At 33.1% G+C, this 17,452-nt stretch overlaps 1 protein-coding gene across 1 annotated transcript in view; it reads left to right on the top strand.

The window, feature by feature from the left end:
* Positions 1–17,452, top strand: part of LOC126882745 (uncharacterized) — a 47,996-nt gene that overhangs the window by 17,899 nt on the left and 12,645 nt on the right. The window lies entirely within an intron of this gene.

Here is a 17,452-nt window from a genome sequence, read left to right on the forward strand (position 1 = left end):
TTTCTCTCAAAGTTAGCTACGAAATCAGAATACCAACAAAAAAAAGTAAAGATATGGAACACTATAAATCGTAAAACTAAGAAAGATAAAGCATTTGATTCTGAGTAGACTATTATTGTTAAGGAGTTAGACAAGATTGAACACTCTCACCTGTAGGTACTTACTCGGAGAAGATATTTGCACGATCACTGACTGAAGCACAAGAATGTATTGAGTCAACTAAAAATTAATCAATTTATTTTAAATTGATTAATTTCAACGTTAATAACATCCGATATGCCGACGATACGGTATTAATTGCCACAACTGGCAATCTTCTTCCTATAGTTCTTCATACTCCTTGTTTTTCTTATCTTTTTATGTATTATTAATATGTATTTGTAATTCACATCGCTGTCACCTCATTACTGACGTGTTTTAGTATTTTAATATTAAAAAAAATTCAAATAACCCAAAAAGGAATCATTTTTCGAAAAATTACTATGAAATAAAAAGTATTTATTTAGATGAGATAGACCTAAAAAAATATTAGAGGAGATGCAGGAATTTTTTTTAAATTATTTGTTAATTTAATACTTTCCGGGGCACTTCGAAAAATTAAAAAAAAAAAACAAAAATAGATTTGAACTTTGAAAATTATATTTATAGAATCAAATAAAAAAGGTTTGGTGACTTTTTAGGGGCAAACTGATAGTCTATCACAGGAGTGGCCAAGCTTCTTGATAGTCCGAGCTATTTTTCAAAATTTTAAATTTTTCGCGAGCCGCAATTACCTAAATAATTATTTAAAAAGTGTAAAAAAGGTATGAAATTTTTCTCTTTGTGAAAGGTATGAAAATGTATAAAAGTGTTTGGATTTCACGAATATTAAAGTGAAATAAAATGGTTCACATCGTCTCAAATATGCAAATAATTCTACAAGCAGCCTTTACTAATTCAGGATACTTCGATTCTTCATCATCCTTCCATCTTTTTCTGGGACGGCCTACTGCTCTAACGTCTACCATCTCTGAAAAACACTGTCTTTAACACACTGCCTTCCACTGATCTTACCACATAACCTGCCCATCTTCTTTTAGCTTTTATATTATGTCTGACGAAGTTTTCAGTACCATACACGGTCACCAATTCAGCTTTGCGACGCCTTCTCCACTCTCGTGTCAATTCATCTCCTTGAGGGCCAAATATCATTCTGATAACTTTCCTTAAAAAAACCAACAACATATGTATTTCCCGCTGATGTAGACTCCATGTTTCAGGTCCATATAATGTAACAATTAGGCGAATAATTGGCATGTACAGTCTTAATTTAGACTGTCTTTTTAGTAGTTTTGATCTTAATAATAATGATAGGGAGTATATTTCTCTACTCCACGCAGCTATCCGTGCCCAGACCTCTTTTTATAATGTGGTTGTCATCTGTGATTACCGCTTCTAGATATTTAAACTCTTTTACTACTTCGAACTTGTGCTCATTAATAGTTATGTTCTGCCAACTCTTGGTCTTGGATTTTTGGTTACTAGTATGTATTTCGTATTTTCTTCAGTTATAGTTATTCGAAGGCCCAGACTACCTGTTTCTTTCTCGAGTTCTGAAAACACCCCTCTCACGTCTCTTCTAGAGTGAGTGACTGCACCTAAATCATCAGCAAAGGCCAAAAATAGTTTTGATCCTCGATTCGAAAATCCCCCTATCAGCTCAGGTGATATTTTACTCATTGCATATTCTAAGGTAAGGCTACATTGAATAGCAACGGTGATAAGGGTCTACTTATCTAAGTCCTAATTTTACACACATATTTTGTTGTCAGTAATTTAAGACATTTTGAAACACAAAAATTAAAGTAAGTAATTGAGGTACATTTATTGAGAGCCACAAATAATCCTTCAAAGAGCCACATGTGGCTCGCGAGCCACAGTTTGGCCACCCCTGGCTCTATCAGATCACGATTTTGCTAGAATCATTTTTGCATAGGATGGAACAACATTATTATATTTCACATATTATAACTAAACTTTAAATACTTCAGAAACGGTTTTTGAATATATTGATAAAAAATTACTTTTACACTAATCAAATTTTATAAATTTTGACCTTAACTTTGAGATAATTTTTCTTAGCATTCACGTATTGGTGATTGATGTAAGTTCTACATATACAACGTCCTTACTTCACTTTTGAAAGTCAACTCAGACTCAAGAATCCTAGTTGAACATAGTTGAACATACTGCTGCATAAAATAGGCAAAGAGCGAGAACTTTTCAACACAGTGAAAGTTAGAAAAACATCATACCTAGGCCACATACTGAGAACTAATAAGTACCAATCGACGCTGTCAAGCCAAAACGGCATAAACGACATTAACTTGATTTTTCAGGAAACACAAAAAACTGATTATTTTTATTTTTACCAATTCTGCTTATTTGCACAGTGATTCAAAAAAATTGGTGATTTTTTGTTCAAATTTTAATGTATTGTGAACATTAAATAAAATGGCGCTTATGTCCAATCAAGATAAAACATTGGTGAATATGCCAAACTTACCTCTGGAGTTTGTGTCGATCGCATCGTTGTAAGGTTAGTCAATATGGCGCTTAAAAGGGATATATGCCATTAATGAAAAAAGAAACGAAAATCAAAAATTGTCGTTTATGCCAACAAGAAAAATGATGAAATTACGAAGATTTTTGATAGGGTTTATTTTTTATTAATCAAAAATACATTCTAAGTTAAAAACAAAACCTTAAATTCTTTAAACATGTTTTGGTGCTAGGATGAAATACTTAAAAGTAAATATGAAATACTTAAAAGTGGATATCTAATAATAAGTAGTGGATTCTAATTCATAATCACTGTCAATATTTGGTTCAACATCCGTATTGATTTGATTGCTTGTATTTTCCTTATTTTGATCACTACTTATACCGGCATCCAAACCATTATCTGCTGCTAAGTTGAAACATGATGTGAGATCGTGACTAAATATTTCTTCTTCTACTGCAACGTCCGGTGGTTCCTCAAAGATAATAATGTCATTGCTAAAAGCTTCTGCAATGTTGGCATTATAAATGTCATAAACCTCTAAGGGAAATATGGAGGGATTATTGTCAGTCACTATATCATTTTGTACTGATTCGGTATATGTTTTATTTTTATTTAGTAAGGCCATTATTTTTTTACTTCTGCTATTCATGTGCAACAAAAAAATGGCATAAACGCCAAATATCGATAGCCATTTTTAGCTATATAAAATTGATTTGAACTCTATGCTGTAATACAAAATGAATTGTTCATCACATTAGTACAAAGTTACAATAGAATATTTTAAAATAAACTTTTTATTTGCGCAATTTTTAAATAAGAAACCTGCATAAGAATACCATTGAGGAATGGCACTTGTGTCAACCACGATGTAAATATGTGGTTTTGGCATAAACGCCTCATAGTTTTTAAAGAAATTCAGTGTGTTTACGCTTCAAAAATCAATACAAATTGAAAATATTGCAAAGGTAGATAATACCATGTTACTTATCCATAAAAATTGTAATAATACATACCTTTACTATTATTACTGGACCGAAATGTACACAATGATAATCTTACGGGCACTGGCGATTATGTCAATCGGTGTTCACGTCGGTGTTCACGTGCGTGACTAGACTGGCGTTTATAAATTTTTAAACCTATATTACACCTATTTCACTTTTTCTGCGGTTATTCAGCGTTGACTGTCTGGTGCGGAAATTAAAATCCTATTTTTTAGTGCAGCTAACTAAAAAGTGGTCATTTTGGCGTTTATGCCGTTTTGGCTTGGCAGCGTCGCAATATGCTCAACTAATAGTGAAAGAAAATATCGAGGGAAAAAAGTATTAGGAAGGAAAAGACTATCATGGCTAAGAAACGAAATGGACATATCTGAAAATGGACAGGGCTAAATTTTTTATAACTAATAATTTTTGAAAATTTTGTAAATTTTTTTTTGTAAATTTTGAACAGCTGAAGGCTGACAAGGGTTTGCAGTTGTAGTAGCCAACCTCCATTGAGGAGAGGGCACTGTAAGAAGAAGAAGAATGTAAACGATGATATTTTCATTTTTAAAAATAAAATTCTCTCATTGCTAGATTTATATTTCACAAATTATAGTTTTCATGATATCAAGAATGAAACAATATTACAAAATTGCATTAAATTATTATTTTAATTATTTCAACTGTTTTAAATATTTCCACCAAAAAAAATTATTTTCTCTTAATTATACCCCCGGGGGTGGGTGGGGATGAAAATGTTTTGGTACTGAATAAAGAATCCAAATCTGCAATAAAAATGGGGTTTCCATATAAAATTTCAAGGTTGCCCCTTTTCCCATGCCTAGAGAATGGGGTAGGAAGTCGTCTTTATTGTCATTCGAGCCAAAAACCAAACAGGTTTTTGAAAAATATTAAACAAGGGTTTTTCAGTTGTTTTCTTTGGAATGGTAGGTATTTTTCGAAATATTAGACCGTTTCCATTATTTTTCTAGAGTATGAAATATATCGTATTTTCCCATCCATCAATAAATCGAGAAAATGGCATTATATAGGCCTGGATCCCGCGTATCAAAAAAAAAGTTTATTAATAGAAAGCTGAAAATTTATTAATAGCTTAACGGTGTCTAGTCGGACAAACTTTGATGTACGGGAACACTGGAACAGGGGAAGTTTTAATTGTGGAACAGTTTAAAAATTTGGAACATCAGATTACGAAAACGTCCCATGTATTTTGTCGTACAGAACATCCAATTGATTTGTTACCCTTTCATTAAACTCTCATGCAAAAATCAGACGGCTATTAGGTACTAACCAACATGATTCCTGTGATTTGACATGTTCTTCGTGTTCCACTCATTAAAATGCTCAGTTAGTGATAAACACCAGTCTGATTTTTTTTGTATGAGAGTTTAATGAAATGGTAACAAATCAATTGGATGTTCTGTCCGACAAAATACATGGAACGTTTTCATAGTCTGACGTTCCAAATTTTTAACCTCTTACACAATTAAAACTTCCCCTGTTTCAGTGGACGGGGTCGAGTTCGCTCCCAATGATAAGAATTTTACCTGAATTAAAAAAGGTAGAGTCCGAATTGGCTCCCATAGACAAAATTTATTTTACCTAAACATGTCGAAAATATCACCCAGCGTTGTCACTTCTTTCAAATTTTCTCTTTTTGTTAGAAACAGGTACCTTCCTAGAAATATCTATGGGAAAGGAGGAAGACCTAACCCTTTGGTCCTAACTTAACTTTCGGGTATTAGAGTGTAGAGCGCAAACCGGCCGATTTCAGGTAAGAGCGCAAAACGGTCGAGCGCATACCGGCCGACACCGATAATTTGTGTTAAAATTGCCACATATGCCAATGTTGAACTAAAACAAACTCTAAAAGTATTTGTCTAAAAGTATAATTTTCCTATAAAAAGTCTATATCACTATGTAAATTTCCTAAGCAGTATAAATATTACACGATTTGGCAACAATGTCTAATGTTTCCGCGATTATATGAGAGCCTACCCGCATTCATGCGGGAGCCAATTCGTACCCTTCTAAAATATACCTGAACGAAGCGGAGCGAACTCGACTTCACCCGTTTCAGTGTTCCCATACATTAAAGTTTGTCCGACTAGACACCGTTAAGCTATTAACAAATTTTTAGCTTGCTATTAATCATCTTTTTTTTGGTACACGGGATTCAGGTCTAATAGTAGGTAGTAGGTACATTATTTCACGGTTTTTGCTGTAAATTTTAAAGAACCACTTGGATTGACATGAAATTCGGCATACGCACAGCTAACATGTCAAAGAAAAAAAGTGATATTGTGTCGATGTGTGCTTTTGCGCTGGGGTAAGTTTCCTCCCTTCTCGAGGGTGAAAAAATATACATCCAAAATAAGTCCTGAAATGGATAAACTGACTAATTTTAAGCAATTTTTATTCTATAGAGTTTTTTCGCCAATTCATTACTTTTCGAGTTGTTTACAATGTGTTCATTTTTCAGCAAAATAACCACGTTTTTAGAAAATTTTTAGCAAATAATTAAAGAAAGTATTTTATCGAAAAAAAAAACATTCTAAGCAAAAATATAGCCTGTAAAAAAGTGAAAACAAGTGCATGCACGAGGTCCCTAGACCTAGTAGAAGCAAAGTTATAGCTAATGAAAAATATATTCATATTCGCCAAATTTCAAATAGAATATTTCAACGTGAAATAACCAAAAAATTAAGCACTTTTTGGAGAAAACTCAATATAACTTTTTTAAAGAGTTTAAAAAGATTTATTTCTGTTTTTATAAAGAAAGATTCTACAAACAAATGTAGGCAAGTTACGCTCAATATACAGTTGGTTCCTTTTGTTTTGCCAAAAAAACTAATTAGTAACTTAAATGAAATTAATCGGTACCGCTTCACAAGTTGCTTTACTTATGTTGTGTTTATATGATCTGTAGGTGTCATCGATACAAAGTGCTTATTTTTGAAAAAATTTGGTTTTAAATTAAAATTTTTAAAAGTTTTAATTTTGAAAAAAATGCTTTTTTTCAAAATAACTTAAAAATTATTTGAAATAACAAAAATACCAAGCAGTAAAAAAGTCGTATTTGCTTTTCTGAATATTTTGTATTTTTTTTTGTAGGACAAAAATTGATTAAGATGTGGCTGCCATAATGTGTAGACACTCGTGATTACTGACTCCTTCAACCTCTTTCAACTACAGCCCGTTCAAAAATAAGGACTTTGCAACTTGTGAAGTGGTAAAGATTAAGCTCATTTGAGATGCTAATTAGGGGGTGCTTTTTCCGATTTTTTTTTTACCAAAAAAAAGGAACCAACTTTATTTTGAGCATAACTTGTTTACTTTTGATGGTCGAATTTTTTTTATATAACAAAAATAAAGCTTTTTTTAAACACTTTAAAAAGTTGTAATGAATTTCCCCAAGAAGTGCTTAATTTTTTGATTAATTCACGTTAAAATATTCGATTTGGAATTTGACGAATATGAACCTATTTTTCATTAGCTATAACTCTGCTTCTACTAGGTCTAGAAACCTAATATATACACCTTTTCTAAATTTTTTTACAGGCTATATTTTTATTAAGAATGTTTTTTTCTATAAAATACTTACTTTTTAAGTTATTTGCGAAAAACTGTCTAAAAACGTGGTTATTTTGTTAAAAAATAACATATTCACTCGCAAATAAATCGAAAAGTATTGATTTAATGAAAAAACTCAATAGAACAAAAGTCGCTTAAAATTAGCCAGTTTATGCATTTCCGACTTATTTTGGACATATATTTTTCACCCCCCGAGAAGGGGTGACACTCACCCCAGGGCAAAAGCACAAGTCGGCACAATACCACTTTTTTTCTTTGACTTGTTAGCTATGTGTGTATGCCAAACTCATGTCAATCCAAGAGGTTCTTTAAAATTTAGAGATTTTACAATAATTTACCATTAAAGAACGTACTATTATTTACTTTTTCATAACGAATCCAAATCTGCAATAAAAATGGGGTCTCTATTTAATAAATCAGAGTTTCCTCTGGCCCACCCCCAGGGGACAGGGAGTGGATATGAAGGGTAGTGTTTGGTGTCATTTGATAGATTCTTAAAAAATATTGAAAACGTATTTTTCAGTTTTTCGCGATATATTCGACCATCCCGCTTCCTTTAACACACCCTGTATAATTTACCCTATCTAAATTTTATATATTTTGTCCTTAACTTTCAGATATTTTTCCTTAGCATTCACGTATATTTGTGATTGATGTAAGTTCTACATACAACGTCCTTACGTCACTTTTGAAAGTCGTTGCAGACTGTAAGAATCCTAGTTGTACATAACAGGGCTGACTGTGATCGATAGGAGAAAACAAACGAGTCGCGAATGTCGTTGGCATTTGGCAAGTGACCAGTAGCCAAAATACAGTAATTCCCTACATGATAGATACTAGCCGGGTGCGGTGGACCTGATGTATTCCTCTTTCTTGTCGCCGGGGGAAAACGCCAAAGAATCACTGTGGATGATTGCGAGAGACGCGAATTAGCTAGATGGAGCGTAACTGTAGGAATTGCAGAATTTCCAACATAAATTGAATTTTCACTAGAATGCACCCTGGCGCAGACACTTATACTTTCGATTCCTTCGTATATATTTAATCAAATTGATGAAAGTAGGGATTATTGTTGATGGCTAATGGGTCATGTTGATCGAAACGGTCACTGGGATACCTTGTATTCGTAAAAAATTGCAGATTTCTTTGTAATCCACAGATATTAAGATGAACACATCGTGGATTACATTAAAAAAACAAATTAATGTACAGGGTGAGTACAGGGTCAAGGGCATAGACTAGAGTTAGGTTCTTGGTACCAAAATACAGTGGAACCTCGATAAGTCGGATTAATCGCGACCGCGACCGATCCGGGTTAGCCGGAGAATACGGTAAAAATTAATAAAATACGGTACACTTACAGATAAACTCGATTATAATTGCAAACACATCAAATACATATTCACAGTAAATCTTAATCACGTACAGTTGTATAAATTATCCTTTATTTCTTAGTAAAAAACTCAGTCAACGTGAAAAAATGTTTGTTTTGTCTGATGAAAATCGGTCCGGGTTGGCCGGGCTTCCGGGTTATCGGAGGCCGACTTATCGGGGTTCAACTGTATGCACTTTTGACCAATTATGGATTAACAAGCAATTGGATGGTGAAATGATTGTGAAAAGTAATAGTTTTAAGTACCTAGGATCAGTATCACAGAGTAATGGGGAAATAAATGGAGATACATGCAGTAGAATTAGATGGATGAATGAAGTGGAAGGAAGCGAGTGGTGTGGTGTGTGAGAAAAATTCCAAAGAAGCTGAAGGGAGAATTCTATAAAACAGCTATAAGGCCAGTTATGTTGTACAGAACTGAATGTTGGGCAGTTAAAAAAAGAAGAAGACCAGCGAGTGCATGTGGTGGAAATGAGAATGCTTAGATAAATGAGTGGAGTGACAAGGAAGGATAAGATTAGGAATAAGTATATTAGGAGAAGTTTTGGGGTGGCATCAATTGGTGACAAAATGAGAGAGCATAGGTTCAGATGGTTTGGTCACGTTCAACGTTGAGACGTCAGTTACCCAATACGAAGAATTTTTGATCTGCAGATACGCGGAAGGAGTATGAGAGGAAGACCAAAGAAGACCTGTCGGAGACCCTTAAGCAGGACCTGTGGGTAAAGGGGGTAACTGTAGGAATTGCAGAATTTCCAACATAAATTGAATTTTCACGTAATACCACTAGAGGTCAAATTATTTCCGGAAATTTTTTTGAGATCATGAATATTTTGAAAATTTCCCGAGTCGCAGACGAGGGAAATTTTCTAAAAAATATTCATGATCAAAAAAAAATTTCCGGATATTAATTTGACTTCGCGTGGTATTCGGTAAGAAAATTCCACACCAGATTTGCATTTGAAAATCCAAAGCTGCATGAACAGATTAATAGAGCGCCATAGCTTTGTCAGCAATTATTTAGGCTTTCAAATTCGTAATTTCTACTCATTGTAGTTGCATGGGAATACCATTTCAAGATAGAAAATAGTATATTCTTCAATTTTACATAAGTTTTGAGTAACTACAAGTGATAGAAAATGAATCAAAACTAAATTATGTAAACAAATAAAAACCAGTCTGTCAAAAATGTTCTGTTATTGTAAACGTCAAAAAATTTCCACTATAATTCGCTGTTGGGTACCCCACGAGCAAAAAATTTCCGATAAAATACCTCCGTTGCCATGGTGATCTGTCAAAATAACGTATTTTGATTGGTTCAAAATTACAGGTATGGAATTTTCACTAAAATGCACCCTGGCTCAGACACTTATACTTTCGATTCCTTCGTATATATTGTTATATTTCTATTTGATATGAAAATTAAAATTTGATAATTATAAACAAAATTCAACTTAATATAAAATATTTTCAATTTTCTCAACCACGGGCATATAAATTTAGAACAACCTGTATACAACAAATTGTTATATTTAATTTTAAGAAGTGATTAAATAAGACTCAAGTGAAATCGATAATAGGTCATAATCGTTGTTCGCGGAAGGTTCGATCATTAGCCGATGCTAAATAAGACTTAGTAGAAATAGAGAATAGGTCATTAAAATTTTGTAATTAGTAGAAAGTAATTTTAGAATGGGAATTAACTATTTTTCTTTTGAAATCCATTAAGCATATTTAGAAAGTTTAAAAATTGGTTTTGAGGAATACTGCGAATGAGAGTTGGTGGTGGAAGTTTGATTTGTGAATCTGGAAGGGATATTTAGAAAGTAGGGGAATGAATGACAAATAGAGATCAGAATGTTTTGAGCTGTCGAGAAGTGAAGTCCAGTAGTAGACGGTAGTGTACGGAGAGTGAGAAAGCCGGTGTAGTTCCGTGAGTGTGGAGTATCTATCGTGGAACGAGAGGTAGGCCAGGTTGAGAGTAAAAGAACCTCTTTGAGCCAAGAGTTCCCGGTAGCTGATTGCAGTTTCGAAAAAGGTAGAACACAGCATCACTACAGAAGCAGGAAGCGAGAGCTATACGAGATAGTTTCAGAGGAGAACATTACTGGAAGCCAGGACGAGGTTTTGATTGCAGCCAAGGATAGCAGGAAACGGGTCTTGTGTGAAGACATTCTCAGTTCACCAGAAAAAGGTCAGTCTCATTTGTTTGGACATGAATGTATGGGTTTTTCGTATTAAATACCACATTTAAAATTAAAGGAAACATAATCAATAATATCAGAAAAGCTTCATCAAACTTAAATAGAATTGTTGCTAATAAATCATAATAGTTAAATGTTAATAAAAACTTTCAATTGGAAACCAAAAGGAAATAAGATTCCCATGTGTAAATGTTATGTTTAAGAATAATAAGATATAGCAAATATTAAGCAGTGATTGCCATTTAAATAAAATAAACAATATTTTGATTACAATTGTAACCCATATGTGTTATTATTTTACTCTTTTCTTTCCTATCCCGATTAGGAACCATTAAGAAATACTTAGAAGCCACGTATGTAAGTACTTAATTTTATAAAAAGCCCTGAGATTGAAAACACATTGATATGTGATCTGGTAAATTAATTAGATTATTATTCATGCATTGATTAAATTAAATGACATATAAAAATATTATCTCATATCAATAATAAAGATCACATCAATATATTTACGGGGCTATCCTAGTGTAACAGTACGAAATTAATATACTTTTTTGGGAATTTCTAAAATAAAAAGTACTGTATCAATTGTTTTGAAAATTTGCATGAGCATTTATTATAAAAAGAAGTACCTACATGTAAAACAATTTTCATAATTTTTTTTTTAAATTAAACGATTTATGCGCTATCTACTGGCACCGTGAAATTAAAAACATAGCTCCGCTGCTGCAGTGATTGGGACTAATAGAGATCCTGAAACATAAAATTTCAAAGTTATTATTGAAATATGAGTTATTTTCTATACCATCAACTAGGGGTTTTTTGATCGGATAAAAAATGTCAATTTGGCGGTTTTTGAAACTGACAATTTTTTAGCTGATTTAAAAAAAATTTTTTAACACTTCATTTTTTCATATTTTAATAATTTTCAAAAATCCTAGTTGATAGTATAGGAAATAACTTATATTTCAATAATCACTTTGAAATTTTATGTTTCAGGATCTCTATTAGGCCCAATCACTGCAGCAGTGGTGCTATGTTTTTATTTTCACGGTGCCAGTAGATAGCGCATAAGTCGATTAATTTTTAATATTTTTTTATGAAGATTGTTTTGCCTATACTTCTTTTTATAATCAAGGCCTATGAAAATTTTCAAAAAAATTGATACAGTACTTTTAGTTTTAGAAATTCCCAAAAAAAGTATATGAATTTCTTACTTTTACGCTAGGATAGCCCCTTAATCAAATTGATGAAAATAGGGGTTGATGGCCAATGGGTCATGTTGTTCGAAATGGCCATTCGGATACCTTCTACTTGTAAAAAAATGCAGCCTTTTTGTAATCAACAAATATTAGGATGAAGTAGAATAGGTACATTAAAAGACAGATAATATACAAAGTGAGTTATAATGATAAGGACATACACTCGAGTAAGGATATTTAGAACAAAATTAGCACCTTTGACCAATTATGCATTAACAATTATTGGACTTCGTAAGTCCTAGGTTTTGACCCATCATGATCGGAAGTAGAAGCGAAAGTCGATATTTGAACTCTTCGTATAAAGGATACCGCACACATCTTATTGAAAATATAATGTCACTCTGGAAGGAATCCTGATTTCGGATCCGGATTTCCCTGGAGGGAAATGAATATTGGCAACAACGAACGTTGAATGAAGTAAGACAAAAAATAAGAGACCTAAAAAATAACAAAAGGACAGGAGAAAGTGGTATCTAAGCTGGGATTTTTAAGGAAAGCGGCGAAAGACTGAGCAGGTAACAGGTTAAATATGGGCACAAACAGAATTATATTCAATGGCCAGGAACAGTGCATAACGTACGCGGATAATGTGGTAATACCAGCGAAAACAAAAATATATCTAGAAAAAGTTTTCCAAAAGTTTGAAGAAGAAGCGAAAAGACACGGACTAACAATAAACCAAACAAAAACGTAATATATGGAAATGAGAAGAGACGTAGAAGACGATGAAGATAACTCAAGGTGAAACACACGATGCTGCTATAAAAAATAGAAGCATACAGGGTATAAGAGCCATATCCACGATGAATATCATTCTGTGGGACCAAGCAATATCTAAAGCGAACAAACAGCTCATATACAATACCATACTTAAAAGTGTAATCACATACGGCAGTGAAGTTTCGCCACTGAAACAAAGAATGGAGAAAATGTTACTAGTAACAGAAATGGACTTCTGGAGAAGAGCAGCAGGCAAATTAAGAAGAGGTCGGATACCAAATGAGAGAATCGAGAAATGATGGGAGTCATACATAACTGATGACATAAAAACAAAACAACTAATAAGGTACGGCCATGTACACAGGATGTCAGATGACAGGATCCCTAAACAGATTTTGGCGTGGACACCACAAGGAAGAAGAAAAAGAGGAAGGCCGAGAAGAAGCTGGAGGGAGGGAATTGAAAGAGAACTAGAGGAAAGAGAAATCCCTCCAGGTCTATGGATAAACAGAGAAGAATGGCGGTTAGGAGTCGGAAGGCGTCAGAGAACGCTGTAAACCGATCAGGGCCCCCGTTAGGGGTACTGGCGCCTGTGTGCCCCTGGATTTTGGCGTACTGGATTTTGGCGCCCCTTGAGCCATTTTGGATTATGTATTTTATTTTTTTTTGAAGGTAGGTAGGTGCTTGAAATAAACCAGAAAACTGAACTTTAGAATGTGAGTTTCACCCTTTCTCGGGGGTGAAAAACATATGTTCAAAAAAGTCCGGAATTGGATAAAATGACTAATTTTAAATAACTTTTCTTCTATAAAGATTTTTCTCTGTCAATCAATAGTTTTCAAGTTATTAAGTAATTTATGTTTATTTGAAGATTGAAAATAAAAAAAAATACTCTGAAACCAATTTTTTTTTCAAAAATGAGCACTTTAAACCGATGAAACTTACAGATCATATAAATAAAACTTTTCTTAAACATTTTAAAGAAGTTGTAATGAGTTTTCTCCGAAAAGTGCTTAATTTTTTGGTTATTTCACGTTGAAATATTGGATATGGAATTTGAAGAATAAGAACCTACTTTTCATTAGCTACAACTCTGCTTTCTACTGGGTTTTGCAGACTTCATATATAAATTATTTTTTTCACTCTCTTGTAAGCTATATTTTTGCTAAGACTATTTTTTCGATAAAATAATTCGTTTTTAATTGCGAAGAACCGTCTAAAAATGGGTTTTTTTGTTGAAAAATGAACATACTCACTCGCAAATAACTCGAAAAGAATTGACTTAGTGAAAATCTCTATACAACAAAAGTTGCTTATAATTAGTCAGTTTATCCAATTCCGGACTTATTTTGAACGAATGTTTTCTCACCCCCGAGAATACCCCAGGTATTCTCGGGCGTATTCCCCTTTTACCCCTTTTACCCCCAGAGTAAAAGCATACATCGGCACAGTAGGTATCACTTCTTTTCTTGTTAGCTATGGGTATGACAAATTTTATGTCAATATAAGCGGTTCTTTAAAATTTACAACAAAAACCATGAGTAAGTGGACTATTATTAGTAGGCTAAAATATCAAAATGAAACCAACAGAATAAAAGCATAACAAAATAAATTAAAATGCCTGACTTCTGACATGTTCTCGCAAATGGGAATCGGCAGTAACTGGATGATATACTAATAAAATTTCGTGTGTGTTTAAACTGAATCCTATTTAATTTCTCAACTTTTATTTTAAAATTAATTTTTGTTTTTTTGTTTCTTTACTTTTTTTGCAATTTTTGAGTCCGGGTTTTGGCGCCCGTGTGCATTGCACACTTTGCACATATGGTAGCGGGAGGCCCTGAAACCGATAGTAATAGTAGTAGAAGAGACGTAACAAATAATAGCAAATATATAAAACTGAAAGGAGCAAAAATTGAATTTTTGAAAAAGTAGTACCTAGGTAAGAGAAAATTTTATTGAAATTATTTAAAGAATTTGTTTGTCGTCTATTTCTTTTGCGAATATAATCGTGTAAATAAATGGCGGTATTTACCTAAAATATTTGAACCAATTACAATATTTTATGAGCTTATGAATACGTTTCACTAAAATCAAACTTTTTGAAGCAAGACTTATTTTCAAGTATTTGCGAAGTTTTCTCAACAGCGATTAAATAAATACAAGAGTAAGGAATATCCAAGTTAAAGTTTGATGTGAATTATGGAAAATAATCGTGTAGAAACCGCACACCGATTTTGCGCGATTATTAATCTTTCCATAGTTGGTATTTAATATTTGCTACTTGTCAATGCATTTCTGCTAACGTCAAAACTTTTCTCCTAAGCACAATTAGCTAGATGCATGCGAGATCACATTGGCGTCGACTAAAAGGCTTAAAAAAGGACGTACAGCGAATATATTTGTTCAATTTGCATGGACTACATGAGCATTTTTTTTTGTCTTAAATTAGTTTCATATTTTTTAATACTGTCGGTCAGATGGCTCGGTATGATGAGGCGCTCGATCGACAAATCTAGCGGATTTACGATCGAAGTTCTATCCCTCTATATATTGTTATGATCTGCTTTCTCTTACTTTTATATTAATTAGTATTTATTTAATTAATTATTCAATTGTCGCAAATCATACATAAACAAATTAAGAAAAATCTCAGGGTGCCTTTTTGTCATAAAAAAAATATCTAAATTATCTTAGGTTATACTTATCCTTTCTCGTGGCTTCAGTATTTCTTAGTTGATCCTTATCGGAATAAAATAGGAAAAGGAAATAAATAGAAATACCATAAATAAGCACATACAAATACCTTTATTATCAAAAGCAATGCTCTGAGAATTTATCAATTAAATCCTGTTGGCATAACTGTCCAAATGAAACCTTTACCATATAAATTAATCTAATTCAAACAAATATTTATCGCTTTGTTCTTGATACCATTAATAAAACAAGCTAAACAAACAAATTTAGGTATTCGCAAAACTACTTATACTTCCTATTAAATTTTTGAAATGTTGTAATCTTAATTCCTATGCTTTTACGCAAAAAAATTAACTTCTGATTATAAACAAAATCTATCACATAAGTTATTGACTGACCTTTTTGATTCACACACAATGATGTCTCCTCTTGACCCAAACAGCTCTTCCTTGTTGATTATGTTAGGCTACCAATCAAAGCCCTCTCCGTTCTCAGCATCAATCCAGCAGCATACCAGCAACTATTTCTCCAAAATACGAGCCAAGCCTTTTTTGACCAGTACTCGTTCAATAAACTCCAAAACTCTCCCCTCTCTTTCTCACAATAATAATCTCCTGATACCCACGTATCTTTTTTCCTTGGTGTCACAAATAATTTTAATAACTATAGTTCTTTTAACTTACCCTCTTGGACTTTACAGAATCAAAGAGGTATTTCTTCTCAATTTGATTTGTCTCTCGTTCCACTTTTCAGCTACTCTTCACTATCCAACAACCACTAGTACTTGCTTCTGAACTACTCACGAAAACTTTTGACTGCTCTTCTCGGACGCCGGTCACATAATAATCTCCTTTTCCAAACTGTCTGAACATTCAAACTTCTCTCTCCCCATTCCAAATTGCCAAGCCAATCAGAAACATTTCTCTCTCCACATTCATCTTTTTTTATTCGAAAAAACCCATGCATTCTTTCAACAAATACTTCTACTCCTGATAATTGCTTTTCGGGAATTCTACAAATATTCTTGGGCTTAAACAAAAGCATTTTTATAAAAACTAATAATTACAATTACCTGTGGATTTTGCCTTTCCCGTAACAAAACAATCTTTTTAAAATTAAAATCCGAAATAAATTGTCTTTTCACTTTACCTTATTTACAAATGTCTTTAATTCTTCAGGAAAAAACTCATTAAGGATAAACCCACTGCGTAAAAGCTGCCTTCTAATAAATAGTTACAAATCAATATACAGGGTGTATCAAATTTATATACCCGCGTTATATAAAAAAAATAAAGTTTTTATTCTATCTTTGATTGCCAAAATGATACACAATAATATATTGAAAAACAAAAAGGCCAACGTCGTAGTATAAAATTCTATAGAATCTACGACTTGGTCTAAAATAAACTGGCGTCTGATCGGCCTATGGAGGAGCGGTACGGCAAGGGATAAGGGCTTGCGGCTTGGTGATACATAGATCCCTACCGAAGGGCGTTGACGCCTAATAACGGTGTATATATATTTTTAGTACTTCTTCTTTTTCATCATGGGACATTTTCTATGTTGGATAAATCTCCTGGACCTGTCGTAATACTGCTCCCTCCTTTATAGTTATTCGCCTCGAATAACTGGTGTATCAAAGACCGGTTGAAGTCAACAGAGTGGATCAGTTTAATGGTATGAAGCTAATCTCTCGATATAAACTCCCTTGGATTTAGAGCTTCACGATACGATACAATATCAATATTTTTGAAGTATTGAGTATTTTATTGGTTATGCCAATGAAGTATCGTATCGAGTATCGATATGGGGAATACTTTCTTATAAAAATATCGTATTAATATTGATTTCGATACGATATCGATACAATACTCGATAAAATATCGACATAAAAAGGATTACATATCTGAGCTGTGTAGGCCCTTTATGCCCACTTTTGCATGCTTGGCAAATGGACATTATTCTAAAAATATTGCGAATATTGCTTATAACTTTTATGTATATTCTTATAACGATTGAATATGGCTGAATGC

Source organism: Diabrotica virgifera, chromosome 3 (assembly GCF_917563875.1).
Source record: "Diabrotica virgifera virgifera chromosome 3, PGI_DIABVI_V3a".
Classification (NCBI taxonomy): Eukaryota; Metazoa; Arthropoda; class Insecta; order Coleoptera; family Chrysomelidae; genus Diabrotica; species Diabrotica virgifera.